Below are 24,079 nucleotides of genomic sequence, written 5' to 3' on the forward strand. Positions count from 1 at the left end.
CTACTGTCTTATAGCTGATCTATGTTTGTTTGTTTGTGTGGCTTATGTTGGATTTCTCTGATTTTGCAATCTCATATTGCAATATATTGTTCTTTTACTGAGTTTTATTGTATTTGTTATTATTCTTTTAATAGTGCAATCTGGTAAATTGGGACTGTGTAGTTCATATTATTGACTTTTCCTCCATACATGAATTTCCTGCATATAGAACACTAGCAGGACAAGGAGAACTAGGAGCAAATGTCCCTGACATGCTAGTTTTTTATGTGCAGGGAATGATGTATGGGGGAGCACTAAGTCATGTGGCATGCATCCACATCTGTCTTCTGACAAGGCGTAGTTTAGATACAGTGTTACACCCCACCTCAAATGAGAAAGTAGTCTGCAATTTACATAAGGATGTTCCTTGATTTCATGGAATATTTAGCATCCACTTGTGGATTTCTTTGATATTTTAGAAGAGAAAAATATTAATAGTAAGTTGCTTTGGATTGTTTAGGCAAGATAAAGCAAGTTACAAAGTATAATAATAATAATAATAATAATAATAATAATAATAATAATATTGAAGTCATCATAGAACATGAAGATATAAATCAAGTTGTAAAGACTTCAAAAACAATGGTCAATACCATTTTTAGCCCAGAGTTATTGTTAGGAATAAAATAGGTATAGAGAATCAAAACGAGGTCTCTACATCATATAATGTGAATGTGATTCTTAAAGGTTTGTGATGTCTGGTACTGTTAGATGGATATTGGCAGGTATTGTCAATGATGTATTTGGGAATGATGTATTTTTCCAGCCACAGTAAGTGCCATCATTCAGATGCCAGACCTGTGCTTAACACTGTGCCAATTTCTCCCTGATAAACCCTGACAGTACATTGTTCTCTTGTCAAGGGGCATTATCCTACCAATTCAGCAAAAAAAAATATTTTTTTTTTCTTCATTTGGACAGTACATCTTACAGACATTCCCTTCTTCTATTGATTTGTTTTCTCCTACCCCTTTCTCCTTCTTTTGTTTTCTTATCATAGCTTCAGGTTATTAAGTGCAAAGTATTGATGGGAATGGATGGGTTTTGGTCGATGGAGAGCTAATGCATCCCTAATCCGGCCATTGTTACAGAGTTGTGCTTTACTCTGGGTTCCTGATGGGGGGGGAAAGGTGCAAAGCTGTTGATCCTCGTTTTATTTGTCACAAACCCATCCATCAATCAAGCACAGGCATGTCTGCATGCTGAATGACATGTGGGTCTCAGCTGAAAAAACTCGATAACAGTGTATTGTCAGGTTGCTCACTATTTTTCCCCCGATAAGAAATACATTTGACTGAAATAGATAAGCATGGGACTACTAAAGACTTGGAGAGAGAGAGAGAGAGAGAGAGAGAGATACATGGCAACAGAGGCTATAGCTCTTGTGTGTGTTAATGATACTTATGAGTAAATAAAATATGAGAAAGCATTCTACATACAACATGCCTTAGGTCTGTGATGTGCTCAGAGAATGGGTTATGTGAGTGTTAAAATAATCATATTTCATAGCTTGCTGCCTAGGCTTAAGCAACAGCCAAATTTATCCTCTCCAGATACATGTGTAAGTGTGCTCAAATACATCTAAGAATATAGAAGAAGACTTTTGAAAAGCAACACTAGCAAAGGAATTTACCCACTTTAAAAAATAAGAATGGTTCCCTAAATCATTTTAAACACTAATTCTTGTCTGCTTGTTTATGTAGAGCTAATAGATTTATACGCAACAGTGTCAACATGGGTTCTGCTATTATTCCTTTCACTCTCATTGCTAGTTTTTTGTCATTAAAAGCACTGGGGGAAATAATCTTATATAAATACACGCACATACAATTTTTTCCTCATTGTGTGTAGATAGTTGCCCTTGGATATACTTTTACAGAAAAACACTTGATTGGTATAATTTTAGCAACCAATATTTTGGCCCTAAAAGTGAATATTGTAAACTGGGAAGATGACCTAGAAATTCATTGGCAATGGTAACTGGCCTGCAACCCTTCTTCAGAGACACTAAGATGAACATGTTGTAGCCCGAAGAACTAGCGCACTTTGTAAGTAAGCCATTTTCCTCTCTCTCTCTGCTTAGTGACTAGGGGCTAGAAAACTACAAAAATCAATGTGGGAGTGCTTTAGATTTGTTTGGTAAATTACATGTGCTTGGCTGCTCTATTGTATCTGGCCCATATTCCATACTATATATTTTTAGATGGAACGGCTACATAATGCATAGACTCACTATTGATTTTTATAGATTTAACAGCATTTGAATTGGACCCAATGAGAAAGCAAGGAGTTACTTAAGAAAAGCTGCTTGTTGAACCTGGGGACGTGCCCATTAATGCTGGTAAATGTTTGTGTCTTGAGAGGCTGTAATTCCAATGTGTATTTTTTTTACAAAAAAAATGCACAGGCAAAATCTAACCTAACAAAAGAAATCAGAATTCAAGTATTTTGTGCAAGGTTTGCTGAAGAAAATACTGTTTCCTTCTTATTCATGTGAATGGCTTTAAACATATGCACTTTGAAAACTACTCCATGGATAGCACAGAGGCTGGGCAGAAAGAGGATGGAAAAGGTAATAATACATCAATAAGGGCATATTAAAATCAGCCAGGGTTTAACCGTGCTTTTATTTTAACTAATTGGCTATGTTATTAATTAATATTTAATTGATATGAACAATTTAAAGTATAGGCAAAAAAATATTCTGGCTGCTGGGAAAAAATTCCCAACTAGTGCTTGATAAATCCAATACAATCCCAACAAATGCAGAAAAAATGCTTGAGCAGAAAGAAGTGACCTGTCTTCATCTCAGTGTGAGTTGTCAAGGTCAAGATACCAATTTTATATGATCAGCACTGGCTGCTAGTTTGTTTCTGGGTCCAGTTCATCTATTTATCTTGGGTGCAGTCTATCCGAACAGCTTGACCACTCCCTAAGATCTGTTGGGGAGTCTCCTCTTCATGTCTCTGTGGTGGCCAAGGCAGAGCTAATTAGCAGGTGTGAGAAAGCCTCCTCTGTGGCCACGCCATTCTAAACTATGGGATATCCTACCTTGAGATGTCCATTCAGCTCCCTCTCTCCCTGTCTTCCTCACCCAGCTGAGACATTTCAAAAGATTAAAAGAAACTGCTGCTTGCGGAAGATGCTGCTTGCGGTGACGGCTGTGGGTAATATGGTGCCCTGCACAAGGCCAAAATTTGACACACACCCCAAGCCCTTGCGCTACCTTCCCAAAGCTGGGTAAGACAGGCATGGGGCTTTGGGAAGGAGACGTGAGGCTCTGACAGGGTCCCAGAGCCCTCCCACCTCCTTCCCAAAGCTAGAAAGCACTAACAAGGCTTTGGGAAGGAGGAAGAAGGACTCCTTCCCAAAACCTGGCACCTCACTTACCTGGCTGTGAGAATAATAATAATTATTATTATAATTATAATTATTTTTATTTATACCCCGCCCTCCCCAGCCAAGGTTGGGCTCAGGGCGGCTAACAAGTAATAATAAAAACAAGTTGCATGAATACAGCTTAAAAACAAAATTAAAATACAACATTAAAATATTGAAACATTAAAATATTAAAATGTAGCCTCATCGCAGGAGGAGAAGGAAAAGAAAAAAGAAAGAGAGGGAGGGAATCAAATTGGCTCCAAGCCAAAGGCCAGGCGGAACAACTCTGTTTTACAGGCCCTGCGGAAAGAAATCAGATACTGCAGGGCCCTGGTCTCATGAGGCAGAGCGTTTCACCAGGCCGGAGCCAGCGTTGAAAAGGCCCTGGCTCTGGTTGAAGCTAATCTAACTTCCTTAGGGCCCGGGACCACTAGGGTGTTGCTATTTATGGACCTTGAGGCTCTCCGTGGAGCATACCAGGAGAGGTGGTCCGCCTCTCCAGCTCAGCACCCCCAGTTCATGTGCACAGCTTGTGCAGCCCTTGATCCACCCCCGGTGCTTTTAGAAGTATCCCTGCCCATGACACAAACCATGTATAGTGAAAGCAGAGGTGGGAAGGGAATCAAAGAGAAATGAAAACACCAACATGTTTTAATATAATAGCATCTTACGTTGAATAAACGGTATCTCTTGTGACCATTTTAACCGCATTGCTGAATGCGTTTTAAAATATTTGTCGATATTTCTCTTGAATTTTCCATGTCTTTTTCTGAAGGCCTTTAAGAGCCAGTTATGCACTTCCTTCTGGAAAAGTATATTATTTACAATAATGATACATTTAGGAAAAAAGAATAACACTCCAATTCCAGACCCTATGTTGAAGTGCCTGTACAAAGCAGTACCCAAGAAATACTTTAGTGATTATTTTCGCATCCAAGAGTAGTTTATTACTACACTTTGAAAACATTTCTATGAAACATTTCAATATTAAAGTAATCACAGATTTAAAAGACTGCCACGCAGAGAACATAGCATGCTTGTCAATCAGTCATTTTAGTACAACACAATATCTACTACACTTCACCAAATAGAATCCAAGTTACATTTTAATTTGTACCTAATAATAGGCTGTTTTTGGTTTCAGAAGCAGCAATAATTTAACTCAAGAAATATGAGCTGTTTCACATGCCATGTACTTGTAATCTGTGTGGAAACTGAGGGGAAATGCAAATTCTAAATCTGATGGGTTTCTCAAACTCTAATCAATGAATGTGAATTTGCATTGGCATTGGCTATAAAGAAGCTTTGGTTTCTGGTGGCAATACTGCAGTTTGGGATTTGAGAATTAGGTTTCATAGCCAGAGGATCCTAGATGGTCAAATGTTAATGGGTAAGAATAAATTTAAGCTTCTAGGTGGAAATTATGAGGTCCAATTCTTCATTTGCCATATTTGGATTCACTTTTAAAGGTCACTTCATAATATTAACTCAGTGTCTGATGTCTAAGAATGCTTATATTAGTACTTTGGTCAGCTGAGAGAGAACGAACTACAGGAAGCATATACTGATTTCTCTCGCATCTCTTTTCTTTTTACTTTAACAATGATTTTCTGTCTAAGAACTAAAATGCTGAAGAACCATCCCACGAATCTATTTTCCTCTCTAGGGATTTGAAAACATAGATCTCAAGTGCTGTAATAAATTTATCTGCCTGGCTGATAGAGCCCACTTTAACAGAATAGTCACAGAAGCAGATTTAGGGCAGCAGTACAGCCGCACTGGTCACACAGCCAAGGAGAGCACCTTCTCAAAGCCTGGTAAGCACTTGCCTGGTTTGGGGAAGGAGTCATGAGGGATCTGACAGGGTCCTAGCTTCTTCCTTCTTCCTTCCCAACATCGGGCAAGTGCTTATTGGCCTGCAAGTATTTACTGGGCTCTAGGACCCTGCCATGGAGTTTTAGTTAAAGCTATGGTTTTCCCAGTATATGGAAGTGAGAGCTGGACCATAAAGAAGGCTGGTCACTGAAGAATTGATGCTTTTGAATTATGGTGCTGGAGGAGAGTCCCATGGACTGCAAAAAGATCAAACCTATCCATTCTGAAGGAAATCAGCCCTGAATGCTCACTGGAAGGACAGATCTTGAAGCTGAGGCTCCAATACTTTGGCCACCTCATGAGAAGAGAAGACTCCCTGGAAAAGACCCTGATGTTGGGAAAGATGGAGGGCACAAGGAGAAGGGGACGACAGAGGACGAGATGGTTGGATAGTGTTCTCGAAGCTACCAGCATGAGTTTGAGCAAACTGCAGGAGGCAGTGGAAGACAGGAGTGCCTGGCGTGCTCTGGTCCATGGAGTCATGAAGAGTCGGGCACGACTAAAGACTAAACAACAACAACAACAAGGTCCCTGCCAGAGCCTCACTCCTCCTTCCCAAAGCCTGGCTTAAGCCGGCACCGTGAGACTGGGGGGTGGGCATCAAGTGTTGACCTTGCACAGGGTGGCAAATTACTAAGGTCTGCCCCTGGTAGTCATAGGGAAGCAGTAGATGTGACTCAGGGTGGGGTTATACAATCTGAAGCCCCAGTTTCTTCATGGTACTTACTGAAATCTATTTAGGGCCAGTGGCGGAGTTTGAGCTCTCAGATTTCAGCAGCACCCTATGCATCGCTAAAATTTGCCCCCCCCCCGCTTCTTGCGCTCCATTATAGAGCGTTATTGTGGCACCCCCTGCAGCATAGTGCCCAGTGCAACCGCACCAGTCACACTACCCTAAAACCACCTCTGTTAGGGCAATAGGTAACAGACAGTGAACAGAGCACCCTGTCTGGCTGTCCGCCTTTTCTTACTTTACTTTACTTTTCTTCTCATCTCATACCGGCTGTCCTGTTGGAACCTAGGGGTAAAATCATTAGTACCTACCCACCTCCCAATAACAAGAGTTGAGGATCTGCACATTACAGCTATTAAATATTTATGCTAGTGTGAAGGTAGAAGGTAGAACCTTGGACCTACAGGAAATCCTTTTTAAGCCCCAATGCCTTGTTACCTTCTGGGCATCCTTCCAAGGGCCACATGCCATTGAATGTAAATTTAATATTTGTAGGCTAGTTTCTACACACAGTTTCACAGCCCTCTCTGTCCTAACCTCCTGACAAGCAAGAGCCAGTTATCACTGTTCAGTGATACATTCCAGCTTGACAAAAGCACTCAGTGTGCAAAGCAGATCCAGTGAGAAGTATGGTCTGGAGAGACTCCCAAGGGCCAGATAGAGAGGCCTGGAGGCCACATTCGGCTCACAGTCCTCAGGTTCCCGACCACAGACCTACATGTCTGCTGCCATCTCTCACGTGGATCTGAGGCCGCCAAGGTCTGAGCTGATACAGACCTCTGTACAATAGCGATATGTATACCATCTCTCCTAACACGTTGATACAACCCTTTTTAGAGGATCAGAACTTTTAGAAGCTTTCATGAGAACTAATTTGTCATTCCCCTCTCTCATGGCACATAGAAGAGACTTGTGTAACATATTGGCTATTAGGACTTGGATTCTTAAAATGGGGAGTGTGGGAAGGTGGATGAGAAATAATTACAACTGCATTTCATTGGCAGTAAATGTGCTGCGCGCTCTGGAGTTCATCTCTTAACTATGTATCATTATCCACTGAGGTCTCCCTGGCTTGCTGTGTGCCCAACACTGAATCCATTTCTTTCATCTGTTAGAAAGTGCCTATATTGTGTAGTAAAACTTATCCTTTTGTGAGGCTACAGAAAACATTCCTAAGCTCTATGGCCGCCAACCTCTTAAGTAAATAGCTGCAGCTCTGTTCTTTGCAACTGCCATGGCACCTATCAAAAGTCAGTCCAAGTGGTGGATGTCTAGTGGCTGTCCAGGAACACTTGAGAGGTTAAAGACTTTGAGAACTGAGAAAGCAACTTGAAAAATGTAAATGAAAGCAAGACAGCTAGTTCATTGTCTTTCTTTCTTTCTTTCTTTCTTTCTTTCTTTCTTTCTTTCTTTCTTTCTTTCTTTCTTTCTTTCTCTCTCTCTCTCTCTCTCTCTCTCTCTCTCTCTTCCCCTTCCTTCCTTCCCTCCCTCCTCCTCCTTTTTTTTTAAAAAAGAGCAAAGTGCTTTGTGATTTCTCTGTGAAATGGGTGCCATGTGGAATCTTGTTACAAATATATAGTTCCAAGGGGAGAAAAATTGACTTAAAGCACATTGTGAGAGCTGCTTATTGAAGCATCAAGGACCTATGGTTCAGAGTGTCGTAAGATACAGTTTTTCCTGCTGGCATTGCTGGGAATAAACAGACACAAGACACTCACGCGTAAAGTTGCATGCACTGCTTGTCATTACCCATGAGGCATGCTGTGAAAAATAGAGTAATCATCTCACCAGTTCTAGTGGGTGAATTGCTCGGCTATAATTGTGCGGTATGTCTCATCTTCTACTTGCTGAGCAAGGAGAGCTTCTCCTCTACATGGTAGAGGCTCCTGTTTCCCTAAATGAAGCTCATGGGTTGAATGAAGTTTTTCCCCCTCACCAGGCTAACTTTTTTGTTGGTTCCTTTTCTCCATTGCTGGGTCCTAGGGAAATGATCTGTTTGCACATACTCCGTGAATTAACTCATAATTGGAAATGAGCTAGGGTCATTTCTTCCTCCAGGGCAATATGATGACCCTCCCTTGCATACCTCTCAAGGGTTGACAGAGGAGAATAATTACATCACACTTCTCAAAAAAATAACATTTTCAAATTATGAATATTCAATAGAAACTACTAGTGTTATGAGTCCCACTTTCTGCATACAACAAACTGGATAATACCAGCCGGGCCAGCTGGCCCATGAAGTAGGGTGAGGTAGCCGCCTTGGGCAGTGGATCTGGACCCCCTGGGAGGTGCAGCAGATCCACCTGTTGCTGCCTCTGCTGTTGTCTCCTCATCCTCATCCTCCACCACCTCCTCCTCTCATCCCAATGCTGATCTTCACTTTCCCTTTTCATTCTGAGGCTCCAGTTACAGATAGGTAGCCATGTTGGTCTGCCATAGTCAAAATAAAAAAATTCCTTCCAGTAGCACCTTAAAGACCAACTAAGTTAGTTCTTGGTATGAGCTTTCGTGTGCATGCACACTTCTTCAGATACACTGAAACAGAAGTTGCCAGATCCTAGGCTGATGTTCACTCTCCACTTTCTTCTTCACTCCCTGCTTTAATTCTGATGCTGATTTTCACTCCCCATTAAAAAAGAACGGTAGAGACACATACTGTATTTGCAAGTATTGCATTTGGCTGAATTGTGATGTACTTGCTGCATTGCTTGCTCACTTTGTTTTTAATTGTATTTTCATGTCTTTTAGAGCCTGTCTTGTGCAGGCACTGTGTTCTGAAAGACAGGTTTTACAAATAAAAATCTTCTAAATAAATAAAATCATGCTTTGATTGGCTGGTGGAAGTGGAAATGCTTTATCTGAACCCTAGGGTTGGCCCTACCATTCGTAGAGTGAGACAGCTGTCTCAGGCAGCAGATGCTGAAGGGTATTGTTTAGGGACCACTTTGTGAGTCCCACTTGTCCTTCCCTACATTCTCTGTTGTTGTCCTTAGGTGTGGTGAAGAGAATATGTTGGACTAATCTAAGAAAAGTTCCACATAGGAATACTGGCAGGTCTCCATATGCAGACACTTCGTTTGATTTCTCATAAGTTGATTATTCAATACTTAGTGATTTGCAGCTGAATGTGAGAGCCAATTCCAGGGGTGGAGCTTGATAATATAGAATTCTGTGCGAGGTCAAAATTTGGCACCACCGCCCAGCTATTGCGCTGCCTTTTCAAAGCCAGCTAAGCAAGGCTCTGGACTTTGGGAAGAAGGCATGAGGCTCTGGCAGCATCCTAGAGCCCTTCCATCTCCTTTTCAAAGCTGAGCAAGTGCTAACTTGGCTTTGGGAAAGAGGTGGGAAAACACCCCTTGGACCCTGAACCCTGTGCAAGGAAACTGGTCACACTGCCCTAAATCCACCTCTGCCAACTCTATGGAAGAGCATTATGTTGGAGGGGATGGGTGTTGAAACAAAAGTTCTACTTGTGATGTTTGATCCATGAGTGAACCATATTTCTGGATGGAACTCTCCTCACCAAGAGCATTACACCAGACTCATGATAATTTTATTGCACATTCTGTATTTGGAGAATATTAGAATATTTAGTTATTTTCACAAATATGGAAATTGGCATGTCAACCCAACAGAATCTGATGCAAATTAAAACAAAACAGTGCTAGGTTAAAATATGGCTGAGGGGTTGTCCTATTCTAGTTTGCATTTTGAAGTTCTTCAGTGGTTTTTAAAAATCTGGGTTCCAATAAATCCTTAGGTTCTTTGGAAGTTACAGATTGTAAACACACATTTCTTCTGCTTGAGTGTTACTTTTGCCTCAAGAAGCTGTTGTAAGATCTGTCACAACCATGTATAAAGTAATCCCATATTGTCCACCATGATTATAACATTGTCTATATCACTCAGGACCCCCTCAACAGCCCCAAATTCTTTTCTTTTCTTTTTTCTTTTCTTTTCTGGAAGTGCTTGGAATTGAAGTGATTCTGAAGGGTAGTATTTTGAACTGGAAACACTCAAAGGGAATATTTTTATTTTATTTATTTATTCAAATTGTATACTGCCCTTCAGCCATAGATCTCAGGTCAGTTCACAGCATAAAAATACAAGATAAAACACAAAATAAATAATAAAAACAAAACAGTAATGAATTTTGTTAGTTTTGTTGAGCTTTCTGTCAATGAAATTGGTCAGAATCCACTGTTGGCATCTAATTTAGAAAAGAATTTGGACTTGCCTTCTCAACTGGCATGGGATACAGTTCTCTTCTATATTTCAATTGGGAATAATCAACACAGATCCATATCAGTAATAACCATTGGACCGCACCAATCTGTGGGATCACCAACAGGTTCAGTGACCTCCATTTCCATTTCTTCCAGCTTTTTCAAGAGTGAAATTGGTACTTGTCTGGGAACAAATATGGAACAAATGGAATGTGGTTTCAGATTAATTTTATTTGAAGTTCCTATCCAGCCCAGACCCTGGAAGAGTGTGGGATAGTCTGTGTGTGGATTGACTGCTGACAATGTTTAATGCCATTTATCCCAGCCATTTAAGCAACACCAGGTCCTCATATGCTCTGAGTCTTAACAGGCATTGATCTCACATAAACAACTTTTCTTTCTTCACCATTACAATGCATAGTTGCTTTGAACCTTTCCACTGTTGCAGAGTGTTTCTCTCATTGTTGCTTTAGGTTTTTATCTGACTCTAGAAAGCTCTATCTTGAATGTAGTCTAAATAGTCAGTGAGATAACTGTGACATCCACTCCAGAGTCTAGCTTACATTCAACTGGGTACCCATCCACATTTGTTTGTGCTGCCACACTCTCATATTAACTACTGTATTGTCTGCCAATTATTCCAGAAAGTATTTATTTGTTGTACTGTTACTCCTGCAAAACATGCTCTTGTAAAATGTCTCATTTACATGCAGTTGCAGCAAACAGAACCTTCTGGTGGACAATTTTCCATTCTGGGTTTTTCTGTTTCATCACTGTAATTTTCCCTCCCTGTTTTTTGGTATGCCTGCTAAAATTCCCCGTACCTCCCATTAGCAGCATGTGTGGTGGGCCATGGAGCTGCCCTTCTGACACTGGCATCACTGCTGCTGACCTACACAGAGCTGGGGCAGGGCAGGTTGGTGGTGAGGTTAAGGGCACTGGTGGAACCAATCCAGCACTCCTAATAAAGCCCCAGCCTTGCTACTTCTTTGTCCCACCCCAGCCTGATAAGCAGCAGTGACACTGGTGTTGAGAGGGTGGGTCTTCCCCACCACACATGCTGCTATTAATACCTCTGAAAACTTTGTTGTGGCTTTTCCTTCAGCGTATGAACACCATCTACCTGCTGTCATTGCTGCCATGGAGGTCTAATTGTTGCTTCCTAACTCTCTCATGGTGCCTCGCAGTAGTGACTAGGGAAGGGAGAGAGATTTGATTCAGTTCTCATTTAAAGCTAAATTTATCAAATCTGCACTTTCAGAAGCAACCTGAAAACTGGAACATAGCAATCTGTTGAAATTCTCACTTACCTGAAATTTTCAGTGCAGTTCTCCAACCAAACCAAGTTTATAAATATATGGGGAAAGTGTGCATAAAAATGAATATATTAGCTTTTCTGCCTCTGCAAGTGAGTGGGACACGGGGAGGACTCCATAATGACTGGCTGGGATACAGTCCCTGCTGTGGCAGAGACCCCTGATATCAAGTTGTTTGGAAAATGGGGCACAGATGATGTGCAGATCAGTGACATCTCCTTGCAGGATTACATTGCAGTGAAGGAGAAAAATGCCAAGTATTTGCCACACAGTGCTGGGCGCTATGCTGCCAAGCGCTTCTGCAAAGCCCAGTGTCCTATTGTTGAGCGCCTCACTAACTCAATGATAATGCATGGATGCAACAATGGCAAGAAGCTCATGACTGTTCATCATCAAGCATGCCTTTGAGATCATTCATTTGCTCACAGGATAGAACCCCCTTCAAGTCCTGGTGAATGCCATCATCAACAGTGGCCCTCATGAAGACTCTACCTGTATTGGTTGAGCTGGCACAGTGAGGAGACAAGCTGTTGATGTGTCACCTTTCAAATGGTCGGAGGCTGTGGCCCAAAAATACCAGGATTTTTTCCATAGGGAAATCACTGCCTATCTACCTCAAATAACTACTGATTTACAAGATTCCAATTCGGTTTTGAAACTTTTTAACCTTCTTACAACAAACCTTACCACTTTTTTTACATCACCTCCTCAAAAGGTGAAAGTGGCGCATTGCAGTGCTGGGGCCCCTTGGTTTAACACCTCTTGCAAACAAGCAAGATCCCTTCTTCGTTCCATCTATAATGAATACAAAAACTCTAATGCCCAAGCTCTACCATCCTCCTATTTACAAGCCAAAAGAGCATACAAACAGACTTTAAAGCTGGCCAAACGCGAGTGGCATCAAAAGCGTTGGCGAGCCTTGATAGCGGCCTCTAGATCCCGCAGACCACAGGAATTTTGGGCTCTGATAAACATAAGAGGAAGGAAGTACCCACTGACGATTATCCCTGCGCCCACATGGGAAAAATTCTTGAGTAAATATTTCTCCTTGGCAGAGGAATCCAACTCATCCACGGAATTCCGAGCCGACCATCTACCTTTGTGGCCCTCTACCGACCCAGACCTGATAATGGACTTGATATTAGATCTGAAAACGGGCAAAGCCCCCGGGCCGGATCTAGTCCCTGCTGAGGCTATTGTTGCGCAACCGAGGTGGTGGGCTGAAATTCTGGCCAAAGTCTTTGACGCAATTAATTCTACGGGGCTTATCCCTAGGTCATGGAAGGAGGCCGTGATCGTGCCAGTCCATAAAAAGGGTCCCCCTGCTGACCCGGGGAACTATCGGAACATCAGCCTTTTGTCTATCATCGGGAAAATCTATGCAAAATTTTTGCTGTCTAAGCTGTCTCATTGGGCAAACGACTCAAATCTGATTGGCCATGAGCAAGCGGGCTTTAGGAACAATTACTCGACCTCTGACCATATGGTAATTATGTATCATCTTGCCAGAAAATATTCTGCCCCGAGGCGGGGGCGCCTATGTGTCGCTTTCATAGACCTAAAGGCCGCCTTCGACAGTATCCCAAGAAACTGTCTATGGAAGAAACTAGAGAGATGGGGCATAGATAGAAGACTGTTATGGCTTATAACCCAATTACACCACGGGTCGTCGGCTAGAGTGAGACTCACACCTGCGGGAAACCTATCCAACGAGGTCCCAATAAATAGAGGTGTGCGCCAAGGCTGCATTTTGGCTCCACTCCTCTTCAACCTGTTTATTAGCGATATGAAGCTCTTTCTGAATGAGTCTCAAGCCAACATTCATGCCCCTCGCCTAGCCGATTTTCGCTGCCCTTTGCTCCTATACGCCGATGATGCAGCGATCCTTTCCTACTCTAGAGTCGGTCTATGCAGAGCTCTAAAGATTTTTGCGACTTATTGCAAACTCAACCATCTGACAATTAATCATGGGAAATCTAAAGTCCTGGTCTTTACCAGGTCTCGGAAAACTTACAGCTGGAAGTTAGATGGAGTCCAATTAGAACAGGTTTTCAAATTTAAATACCTGGGAGTCTTTTTTCACTACAACCTAAGCTGGAAGCCACAGATACAGTATTTACTAAACAAAGGGAAAACAATACTTTATGCTCTACTCCAATTTTTTGCGGCTGACGGAGCCTCCCACATCCCTTCTGCATTGAAGGTATACCACGCTAAAGTGGTTTCCACCCTCTGCTATGCTGCCCCGCTCTGGGCCCCTGGGTCCAATTTAACATCGCTGGAGACATTGCAGAATCAGTTTCTCCGTCGCCTCCTGAAACTCCCCATGTGTGTGAGCAACGCAGCCATACGTCTGGAGTTAAGGATTGCAACATTGGAGACTGTCATCTGGAAGCGAGTCTTTGGCTATTGGCTGTCCAGCTGGCATAGGCTTCCCGACCATTACCTTTTTCAGTGCCTCTGGCGGGACGAATTTGTTAATCCGTGGGTAGGAAAAATCCATGCCAAACTTCTGAGCATCGGAATTTCCCCAGCGGACTCCCTAAAGATGAACTTACGCTCAGCTAAAAGCCTCATTGAGCAAAGATTAGCAGACATTGAAAATCAACACAACCTTGCCAGAGGTGGGGGTGTCTGCTCCCCCAGGTATCACGGAATAACCCCACCACTTGACCTTCCATCATACATGTCATCTCTTTCATCAGTACCACACCGACTTGCATTTATTCGTGCAAGGTTCAATGTCCTTCCATCGAACCTGCTGAGCCACAGATTTTCCAAGGGTTTGGTGTCTCCGCTATGCGTGTGTGATGGGAAAACTGTTGAATCTCTTCCACATATAATGTTCAACTGTCCCCTACATAGCATAGCCAGGACTAAATTCCTGGGCCCTGCTTTACTGCGCTTGGTTAGCAGGCCTGTTGAGTCACACACCGCACTGCTTTTGCAGGATACAGATCCTTCTGTTACTCTGCAGGTGGCGAGATTCCTGAATGCGGTTATCTCACACACAAAAACCACCAAAAAACAACAACAACATCAAAATCTAATCGGACAGTTATGATGAGAGTGCATGTCGGATCTCGTCTTCAGTTTTCCTTTTTCTGTGAACCGTCCCTTGGAGCTCTCCGGGCCACATCCTGTTATTTGGCTCTGCCCAATGACCCACCCTTGCATCGCAGTGTTCACCTTCTGTTGCCAGATATTTCGGTTTTTAAGCCTTTGTGCTTTTTTATGTTTGTACATATTTTATGGGCTAATAGCCGTAAATAAATAAATGAAATGAAATGTGTCACCTTTCCATCGTGTCAGTCAGGCTCTCTGGTTGCTCTGCACTGGGGCTCATGAAGCTCCTGAAGCCGCCTTCTGCAACATAAAGACCATAGCTGAGTGCCTAGCAGATGAGCTGATCAATGCAGCTAAGGGTTCCTCCATCAAGAAGAAGGACGAGTTGGAGCATGTGGCCAAGTCCAACCATTAAGAGCTGCTGTTGCAGGATATCCAAAGCAAATAAATTCTCATTTTCAAAATAAAATAAAAATATGAATATATTAATGAAAATAACCTGCAAAAACGTGTTCATTAGTCTATATCAGTGGTTTCCAATTAGGGGTCCAGGGATCCCTGGAGATAGGCAGAACACACCTAGGGAATCTGTGGCCCCATCCCTTCCCCCTCCAAGTTATTTTCACAAATTTTGGAGTGACGCGGGTGGCGCTGTGGGTTAAACCACAGTGCCTGGGGCTTGCTGATCAGAAGGTCGGCCGTTTGAATCCCCGTGATGAGGTGAGCTCCTGTTGCTCAGTCCCAGCTCCTGCCAAGCTAGCAGTTTGAAAGCACGTCTAAGTGCAAGTAGATAAATAGGTACCGCTCTGGTGGGAAGGTAAACGGCGTTTCCGTGCGCTGCTCTGGTTCGCCAGAAGCAGCTTAGTCATGCTGGCCACATGACCCGGAAGCTGTATGCCGGCTCCCTCGGCCAATAAAGCAAGATGAGCGCCGCAACCCCAGAGTCTGCCACGGCTGGACCTAACGGTCAGGGGTCCTTTTACCTTTACCTTTATCACAAATTTTATGGTCTGTTTTAGTGCTGTGTGATTTTTCAATATATTGGTCAAAATTGGTTTTGCAATCACACCACGATAGTGATTTTGACCTGGCAGTATGCAGCAATATATGACTTCTCGGCAAGGGAGAACAGGGCAGCCAATTTCATGGCACTGCCAATATTGCATGATAATCTCAGCTGATAATCTGAGCTGCCTTCCCTCATGCTGAGCGAGACCAGGGCAGCCAATAATGCTGCAGTTTTCCCTCACGCTGAGGGAAAACAGGGCAGTCCGATTGTGAGGTGCTGCCTTCCCTGATGGAGAACAAGACAGCTGATCGCCCTCACTTCAACACCCGTGGCATTACCTTCCCCAGGCACTGAGGCAGAACAGCTTTTCTCAGTTTGAAGGAAAGCAGCCACAGTGGATGCGCATCTTTGCTGGCTGCCCCACTGATGCACCCCCAACCCCTTCCACTCAAACCATGTGGTGGAGTTGACTCTGCTTTCTCTCCTCCCTCCACCCATCCGATTTCTGTGACTGCTCCTTCCCTCATCCCCACACCTGATCCCTAATTTCAGACATCGTGATATATCAGAATATCACAATGTTTAGCTGCTGATATATCACAATGTTGAAAGCCAGATGTCACTCAGCCCTACTCTGTTTTTTAGTATCCCTAAAATCCTTTGTTTATTAGGGGCCACACCACATTTTATTCAAAAAAATTGCTTTGCAGAGGTAACTAGCATAGAGTTATCAAAATTTTCAAAAGTAGGGGGTCCATGGCTTGGCTTTTGAGAAATCGGGGGTCCTCAGTAAACCACTGGTCTGCATACAAAAATGTGTTTATTGGAAGAAGTTTGCATTAAATGCTGCAGAATTTTTATGAAGATTTAAAGTAAACAACAACAACTATTTTTTCCAGAAATATGGAGAATGGAATTTAAGATTGGGGAAATGAGCAACTGATGTTTGTTTTCTCCTGCTCTTGAGGGTAGGACTCGAGACAATGGCTTCAAGTTATAAGAAAGGAGATTCTGATTAAGCATTTGGAAAAACTTTCTGACAGTAAGAGCTGTTTGACAGTGGAACAGACACCCACAAGAGGTGATGGACTCTCCTTCCTTGGAGGCTTTTAAACCGAGGTTGGATGGCCATCTCTGTCATGGATGCTTTAGCTGAGATTCCTGCGTTGCAAGGGGTTGGACTAGATGATCCTTGGATCCCTTCCACCTCTATGATTCTATGATGAACTGAAATTGGCAGATCCTTCCATCCCTGGGAGACTTCTTTTTCCTAGGTGAGTTTCCCACCCAACTGTAGTTGTTCAGACATCTCTGGCCCCCACAAACGGTCTGTCCCTAAACATCTTGTCATGAAAGCTCAACTGCATACTATAGAGGTAATAAAATAATCCATGAGTTCGTTTTCTTTTTGCAAGTGTGAGTTTCCCCTTCGTAAATCACTTTATATGTCAGAGTGAAATCTTCTTCAATACTATTATTCCCTATATAATATTTCTTTAATTCTTCCTCACTGAGCTGGAATGATAACAGGATATCATCTGATTCACTCTCCATTAGATAAATCATTGTGTTAATCTGCTCCTCTTCTGGTTTGCTGTTTAACTACTCCTGAAGACACAGGTTCATAGTTAGGGCATGCTGCTGGACTCAGTATTGAGCATGGATGCTCAGGTTTCTGTGGTGGCCAGGAGAGCATTTGCACAGTTAAAGCTAATGTGCTAGCTGTCCATCCCTTCTGATGTCTGATTTGGCCACAGTGACACACGACACCCTGTTGGAATTACTTTAGTGCGCTCTGTGTGGGGCCTGTCTTTGAAAAGTGCTCAGAAACTTCAACTGGCTCAAAGAGCTATAGCCACATCGCTGACCGGGTTATAGGTATCATACAACTCCCTTAGGTCAAAGCTATCTGAAATATGGCATTCCCTCATATGAACCTGGCCGGGTTTTGAAGTTTTCAGTGGAGGCCCTTCTTTCAGTCCTGCCCACCCTTACAAGCATGCTTGGTGGGGACATGGGAGAGGGCCTACTTGGTGGCTTCTGCCAGACTGTCTCCCTGCTTGGTGGCTTCTGCCAACACCCTCCCTGGAGAAGCTAGTCTAGCTCTTTCCTTGTTGTCCTTCCACCTGCAGCTGACAGCCTTCTTCTTCCAACAGGCTTATAATACAAGGGCTGTTGCCATGCTGTTTTTATTGTAATTATTTGTATGTTTTAAACAGATTTTATATGTGTATGTAGTTTTAATTATATTAATGTTTAATTGCGCCCCTCCCCATGTTTTTAGCAATTCTTTTTTTATCTGTATGCCGCCTTGATTCCTGTCAGAGAAAAAGGTGGGGTATAAATAAATATATCATCGTCATCATATTTAAAGCTATTCAGAACCCCTCAAATCTGTACCTCCATTTGGGCTAGTCACTGGGGGTTGTAAATACAAATACCGGTAACTGAGCAGACTGGGCTGCCATTGTCTCCCTGCCTAAAGCATAGGGCTGTTCTTAGTAGACTGAAGTATCTCTTGGTTCTTTCACTCATTCTTTCATTGTGAGTATGTGGAATCTACAACACTGCCACCATGTGTTACCAGAGGTCCTTGATCAAGTAATAGTACATTCTTGTTGTTGTTTGGTCATTTAGTCATGTCCGACTTTTAGTGACCCCATGGACCAGAGCACGCCAGGCACTCCTGTCTTCCACTGCCTCCCGCAGTTTGGTCAGACTCATGTTTGTAGCTTCGATGACACCGTCCAACCATCTCGTCCTCTGTCGTCCCCTTCTCCTTGTACCCTCCATCTTTCCCAACATCAGGGTCTTTTCCAGGGAGTCTTCTCTTCTCATGAGGTGGCCAAAGTACTGGAGTCTCTTCCAGTGAGCACTCAGGGCTGATTTCCTTAAGAATGGAGAGGTTTGATTTTCTTGCAGTCCATGGGACTCTCAAGAGTCTCCTCCAGCACCATAATTCAAAAGCATCAATTCTTCGGTGATCAGCCTTCTTTATGATCCAGCTCTCACTTCCATACATCACTACTGGGAAAACCATCACTGCCTTGTCGTGGCGAAGGGGCTTGAATAACTCAGAGAAGCTATGAAGTATGCTGAGCAGGGCACCCAAGATGGACAGGTCATAGTGGAGAGTTTTGACCAAACATGATCCACCTGGAGCAGGAACTGGCAAGCCACTCCAGTATCCCTGCCAAGAAAACTCCATGGACAAAGACAACAGGCATATAAAAGTACATTCTTAGCTCTTCCTTATTCTCCTTCCAAGCTCCATCCCACCCCCTGAACCAAGAAGTTCCATGACACTCTGCATGTCATGCTAGTCAAGCTGTTGTAGTATATTGGCTATCAGTGTGAAGACTGGAATGCTTCACTTCAAGTTTCACCTCAGACTGGAGCATGCTACGGGGTGACTTCAGCAAGCAACTGCCTCTAAAACACACCCTTGCAATATAAGGGTAATGATGTTGGCCTACCTTTGGGTAGTTTCATCCATTATGCAGCAGTATAGTCCAAGTTTGCTCTTGAGTATACACTTGACAGCTGTAGCCAGGAGTCCTCGTCATGTACACCAATATGATATACTAGAGGATATATCTTCAGCTAAACCTTTAGAACATCTCAGGTACACTTACAGAAAGGTAATGAGTAAAGTGGCCTTTGTAGGTTGTTGTAAAGATAATTACACTAGCATTTGGCCAATAGTTTGAGCTTTAAAAACCTATATAAATACTATTATTATTGCTACTAATGCATTAAAAGCCCTTTGCCCTTTCCTCCTCCTTCCATGATTCTTCCTCTTCTGTTTCCCACTTTTCTCTCTTTCAACTCTTATGAGCTTCCCATAGCTTTATAGTTGCCCTTTCAGTTTAATGTTTGTGCCTTTATTAGTCTACTGAAACTTTCAGGCTTCTAGCCTTGTCCCAGCTTGTGTTTAGATTGTAGGCTGATCTAAAACAAATTTCATAAATTATTTTTTCCTTTAATTTTGTAGAAACAAAACCAATGATTGAGTCAGCATATTATGTATCTGCCCTTAATGGGACAAATTAGTGGAGAAGGGGCTAAGAAATCACCAGCAAAGTATTGTTTTACGTGTAGGTAAGGCCCCCTGTGTTTTAAATGGCCTTGACAAAACTAAAAATGGGAAGGCATAAATCTCAAGGAAGCAAATAAGAGGAATGAGTGCCTAATTGCTGTACATTCTGTTCAGCTGACATACAGATATCAGGACAAACATTGCTAAGAGCATCCTGACAGCAATGACAAAACAATGCAATTGAAAAAGACAAACTAAAAGCTTGTTGCTTTTAATAGAAGCAGCAGTAGAATGAATGCATTTATGTAACATATGTTAGTGGTTTTTTTGAAAAGGTTGTGCCATAGGTTCTGAAGCATGGTAGTTGGAATGCATCATCCACACATACATGAGAACCATGCAACTCCCATTAATTTTAGTGGAACTTGCACACCAAGTGGTTTATGCCCTGGACTCCAGTGCCCACTTCTCCAAAGGAAGCAAGCCCATTAAGGGACAAACTTTCTGTTATGTGCAAACAGATGCATTTAAATTACAACAGCTGATTCTTCTAGTGAAAAACAGAATCAAGAGGTGGCAATTTTCAGTGGCAAAGTGGTGGGGTGCTTAACCCTTGCCTTTTCCCACCTGCACTTTTCTTCTAGTTCTCTTTTGAAAATTGCCCTCCTCTCCTGAAGCTGCTTTTCTCTATCAAAAGCAGCTGCCAAGATTTAAAATACACATCTTTATTCGAACATGTCATTTGGCCCTAAGTATTCCCCCTGTTTGACTGCTTGAGGAAGAATGAGCAAGGGACTATTACACTTCTGTAGATAAGAAAAGTCTGTTTTTTTCTCTCTCTTTGAAATTTTCAATGTATTCACTATAAGAGTACTCTCTGTTAACATTATCAAATAAATGTATTTTGATTTTGTGCAAAAGTAGCCTAGTATGTCTGTCCAAAGCTCAAAATATCTTTCTCACAAATTGCTTTTTTAAAAAAGGAAAGAGTTGGCAAAATACAGAAATTCCCCTTTATTCCTTATTTCTAAGGAAGTAATATTGATGCAGCTGGTCCCTGAGTGCCTACTAGCAGCTGGTGAATTCAACAATCTCTTCTCCAGGATTGTGCACTGTCAGTCAAAGCTCTAGGGCCTACCTCCTTCTTGTTGCCTTCTTGTTGCTTTCCAATGTCACCTCCTTAGTCTTATCAAGACAAGAGTTCTACCTGTTCAACTTTCATAGAATTGTAGAGTTGGGAGGAATCCCAAAGATCATGTAGTCCAACCCCCTGCAATGCAGGAATCTCAGCTTGCATACGTGAATATTGACCAACCTCTGTTTAAAAACCTCCAAGGTAGGAAAGTCCTGAAGGAGTCCATTCATCTGTTGAACAGTTCTTGCTGTCAGGAAGTTCTTCCTTATGTTTAGTTGGAATCTCCTTTCTTGTAACTTGAATCCATTGGGTCGGGTCCTTAGCCTGCAGAGCAGGAGAAAAAAGCTAATTCCATCCTTCCGTGTGACAGCCCTTTAGATATTTGAAGATGTCTGTAATAAAGAACAAAGACATGGAGGAACTAGCTACAAAATTCAAACATGAAAAAAGGGAAATGTGTCAATTAGCAGTCTAATCCATATGTTCCGCCCCCCCCCCAAAAAAATTAAACCAAATTTTCATATCACACTTCTGAAAACAAGTTAAGAAACTTACTCACCTGTTCTTAAACGAAAAGTAAGAAATTGCACTTTGCCTACAAATGCTGCAATACCAGATCAATGCATGAAGGCATCTCACTTGCTTTATTCAACCACAAGAACTGATGTTAAGTAACACAGGCTGGATCAGGTGTGACAGAGTTATGGAGTGTTATGGAGAAGATTTCCTTCTCCTCAAATTTAAAGATGTAAAGCTGATTTATGTTCTGCACAACGTCCTCAGCACACAACTATTGAAAACAGACACGCTTGGAAATAGACATCATTTCGGCTGTCGCAATAAGCAAACAGAAGTGGGTGTGGAGGTAAAGAACACATGCCACCATCACCACACAGCTGGAGAATCACCAACATAACTTGATGTAATATTCTGTGTCTACACTTGCACTGGATGCAATATGAATTCAGATTAATTTGTGTTATTGAATTATACAGGGAACAAGTAAATGTAGATTAAGGGGTGAGGAGTGAACTGCCCTGAGACCTCCAGGTATAGGGCGGTTTATAAATTCAGTTAATAATAATAAATAATAAAATAATAATTTAAATGAGGAAGTCATGTGGATACTGGGAAAAACTTGCACACCTGAGTAACAGCGAATTCACATTAAATTCCTTTGTGCATGCACCCCACCTTCCCAGTTTGAAGGTTTAATGCTACAGATCATCAGCAACTGTGTGAGCCATATGCCAACTGAACATGCATATCGTCTCAACCCTCTTAGGGTTGTCATGCCAGGGATATTGTCCAGAAGCAGCCACTGCCAGCATCACTCTTGAAGCTGTGCAGGCATTTGGGCAGCCATTGTATCACCAATTGCAACAGTGTGCAATTTAAATCCTATTGCAGCTGGCACTTAACTAACAGCACAGTGCAGATCCCATAGCTGAGTTGTTCCATGAACATCATTTATCTAACCTGTGAATTTCTGCCAAAACTTTGGAACAAGGCTTATGCAAGCATTACATGTAGTCTGGAATTTATTCCCCAAATCTGCCAACAGGCATAAACCACCAGAACCTGTACACATTTCTTTCAAATTTATAGGAGATATTCAAAAGCGCATCATAACTGATTATAGATTGAGACCATCCATGCCTCTCATAGAGGATTCTGATGTCGCTTAGTTCCATAGGAAGCTTACAAACTACCGGGATGGTTTGGGTTCTGTAGTTGTTGGCATCCATCTGTCTTGGGAGACAATAAACAGCCTCGGCCCAGTATACCTGAAGGAGAGTCTCCACCCCCATCGTTCAGCCCGGACACTGAGATCCAGCTCCAAGGGCCTTCTGACGGTTCCCTCCCTGCGAGAAGTGAGGTTACAGGGAACCAGGCAGAGGGTCTTATCGGTGGTGGCGCCCACCCTGTGGAACACCCTCCCATCAGATGTCAAGGAAATAAACAACTATCTGACTTTTAGAAGACATCTGAAGGCAGCCCTGTTTAGGGAAGTTTTTAATGTGTAATGTTTTATTCGGTTTTTAATCTGTTGGCAGCTGCCCAGAGTCGCTGGGGAAACCCAGCCGGATGGTCGGGGTATAAATTGTTGCTGTTGTTGTTACTGCAATGTCCACTATAAACAGACCCAATAAATCAATTCACAAAACCTGTTTGGGAATGAAAGCAATTTAACCAGGGTGGAGAGGGGGAAATGGCTGCTGAGCGATGCCTATTACTTTGTAACTTATAAAGTAGCTTTATACCTTGGCAGCTAGGAAGATTAAAAAAGGTAAAGGACCCATGACAGTTAAGTCCAGTCACGAACGACTCTGGGGTTGCGGCACTCATCTCGCTTTACTGGCCGAGGAAGCCAATGTTTGTCCGCAGACAGTTTTTCTGGGTCATGTGGCCAGCATGACTAAGCTGCTTCTGGCGAAACCAGAGCAGCGCTTTTTGCCAGAGCGGTACCTATTTATCTACTTGCACTTTGACGTGCTTTCAAACTGCTAGGTTGGCAGGAGCTAGGACTGAGCAACAGGAGCTCACCCCGTCGCGGGGATTCAAACCGCCGACCTTCCGATCGGCAAGCCCTAGGCTCAGTGGTTTAGACCACAGCGCCACCCACGTCCCATGCTAGGAAGATTAGGGTGAAATAATTAGATAAACTAGTGGTCAACTTCAAAAGAGATTTGGAGATTTAATTTTTACATTTTATATGAGAACTACCTTTTATTCTATGTAACAAAGAATTTTAGTAGATTTGGCTGTGGTTTTACTGTATATTTACTGACTGTTGGTGTTCTTGAATGATGCCATGGCCTTTGGCTATTGCCTTCTCTCTCTGTCTTCTCTCTTTGATCCAGTCTCACAGCCTCCACATGGTCAACTGGAACTGTGCAGGCTGGAGCTGATGCAAGACTCCAGTTTGTAAACAGATTGGTTAGATTTGCCTATGAATTTGAATAAACACCTTACCAACAAATTGGCATTACTTCTCATAAGTTGCAGCTGACTCTTATTATATTCTCTCTCCCTTTCTGTTTTGCAAGGAGCAAAAATCAGAAATCTGTGACTTAGAACAAATTGAGAAACAATTTTGTCAGTGTGTATGTATGTCCACGCATTCATTTCCTAATGGTGCTTTCCTCCACATGAAACCCTCAATAGCTGAGGTACTTGCAAAGTGTGTGTGTGTTGGAGAACACACAGAATGGAGAGATGAGTAAAATTCTATGCAACAGGATGCTCCTTTTTTC

General features: G+C 42.6%; 1 protein-coding gene, 1 long non-coding RNA gene and 1 pseudogene across 3 annotated transcripts in view; 2 read left to right on the top strand and 1 right to left on the bottom strand.

The window, feature by feature from the left end:
• LOC310707418 (uncharacterized protein) overlaps positions 1–24,079 on the top strand; it is a gene marked incomplete at its 5' end in the record, with an annotated part of 471,308 nt that overhangs the window by 306,533 nt on the left and 140,696 nt on the right. The gene's annotated exons all lie outside the window — the stretch shown is intronic.
• Positions 9,962–14,964, bottom strand: LOC310707482. Its single transcript, XR_014526493.1, has 2 exons — positions 14,870–14,964; positions 9,962–12,115 (listed from the first exon to the last, which is right to left on the bottom strand). It is a non-coding gene; the product is annotated as an uncharacterized lncRNA (long non-coding RNA).
• LOC310707453 (small ribosomal subunit protein uS7-like) lies at positions 11,694–15,054 on the top strand (annotated as a pseudogene). Its single transcript has 2 exons — positions 11,694–12,135; positions 14,890–15,054. The product of its transcript is annotated as a small ribosomal subunit protein uS7-like (transcript).

The sequence above is a fragment of the Podarcis liolepis genome (genome assembly GCF_965112155.1).
Source record: "Podarcis liolepis genome assembly, chromosome: 5".
In the NCBI taxonomy this organism is placed as follows: domain Eukaryota; kingdom Metazoa; phylum Chordata; class Lepidosauria; order Squamata; family Lacertidae; genus Podarcis; species Podarcis liolepis.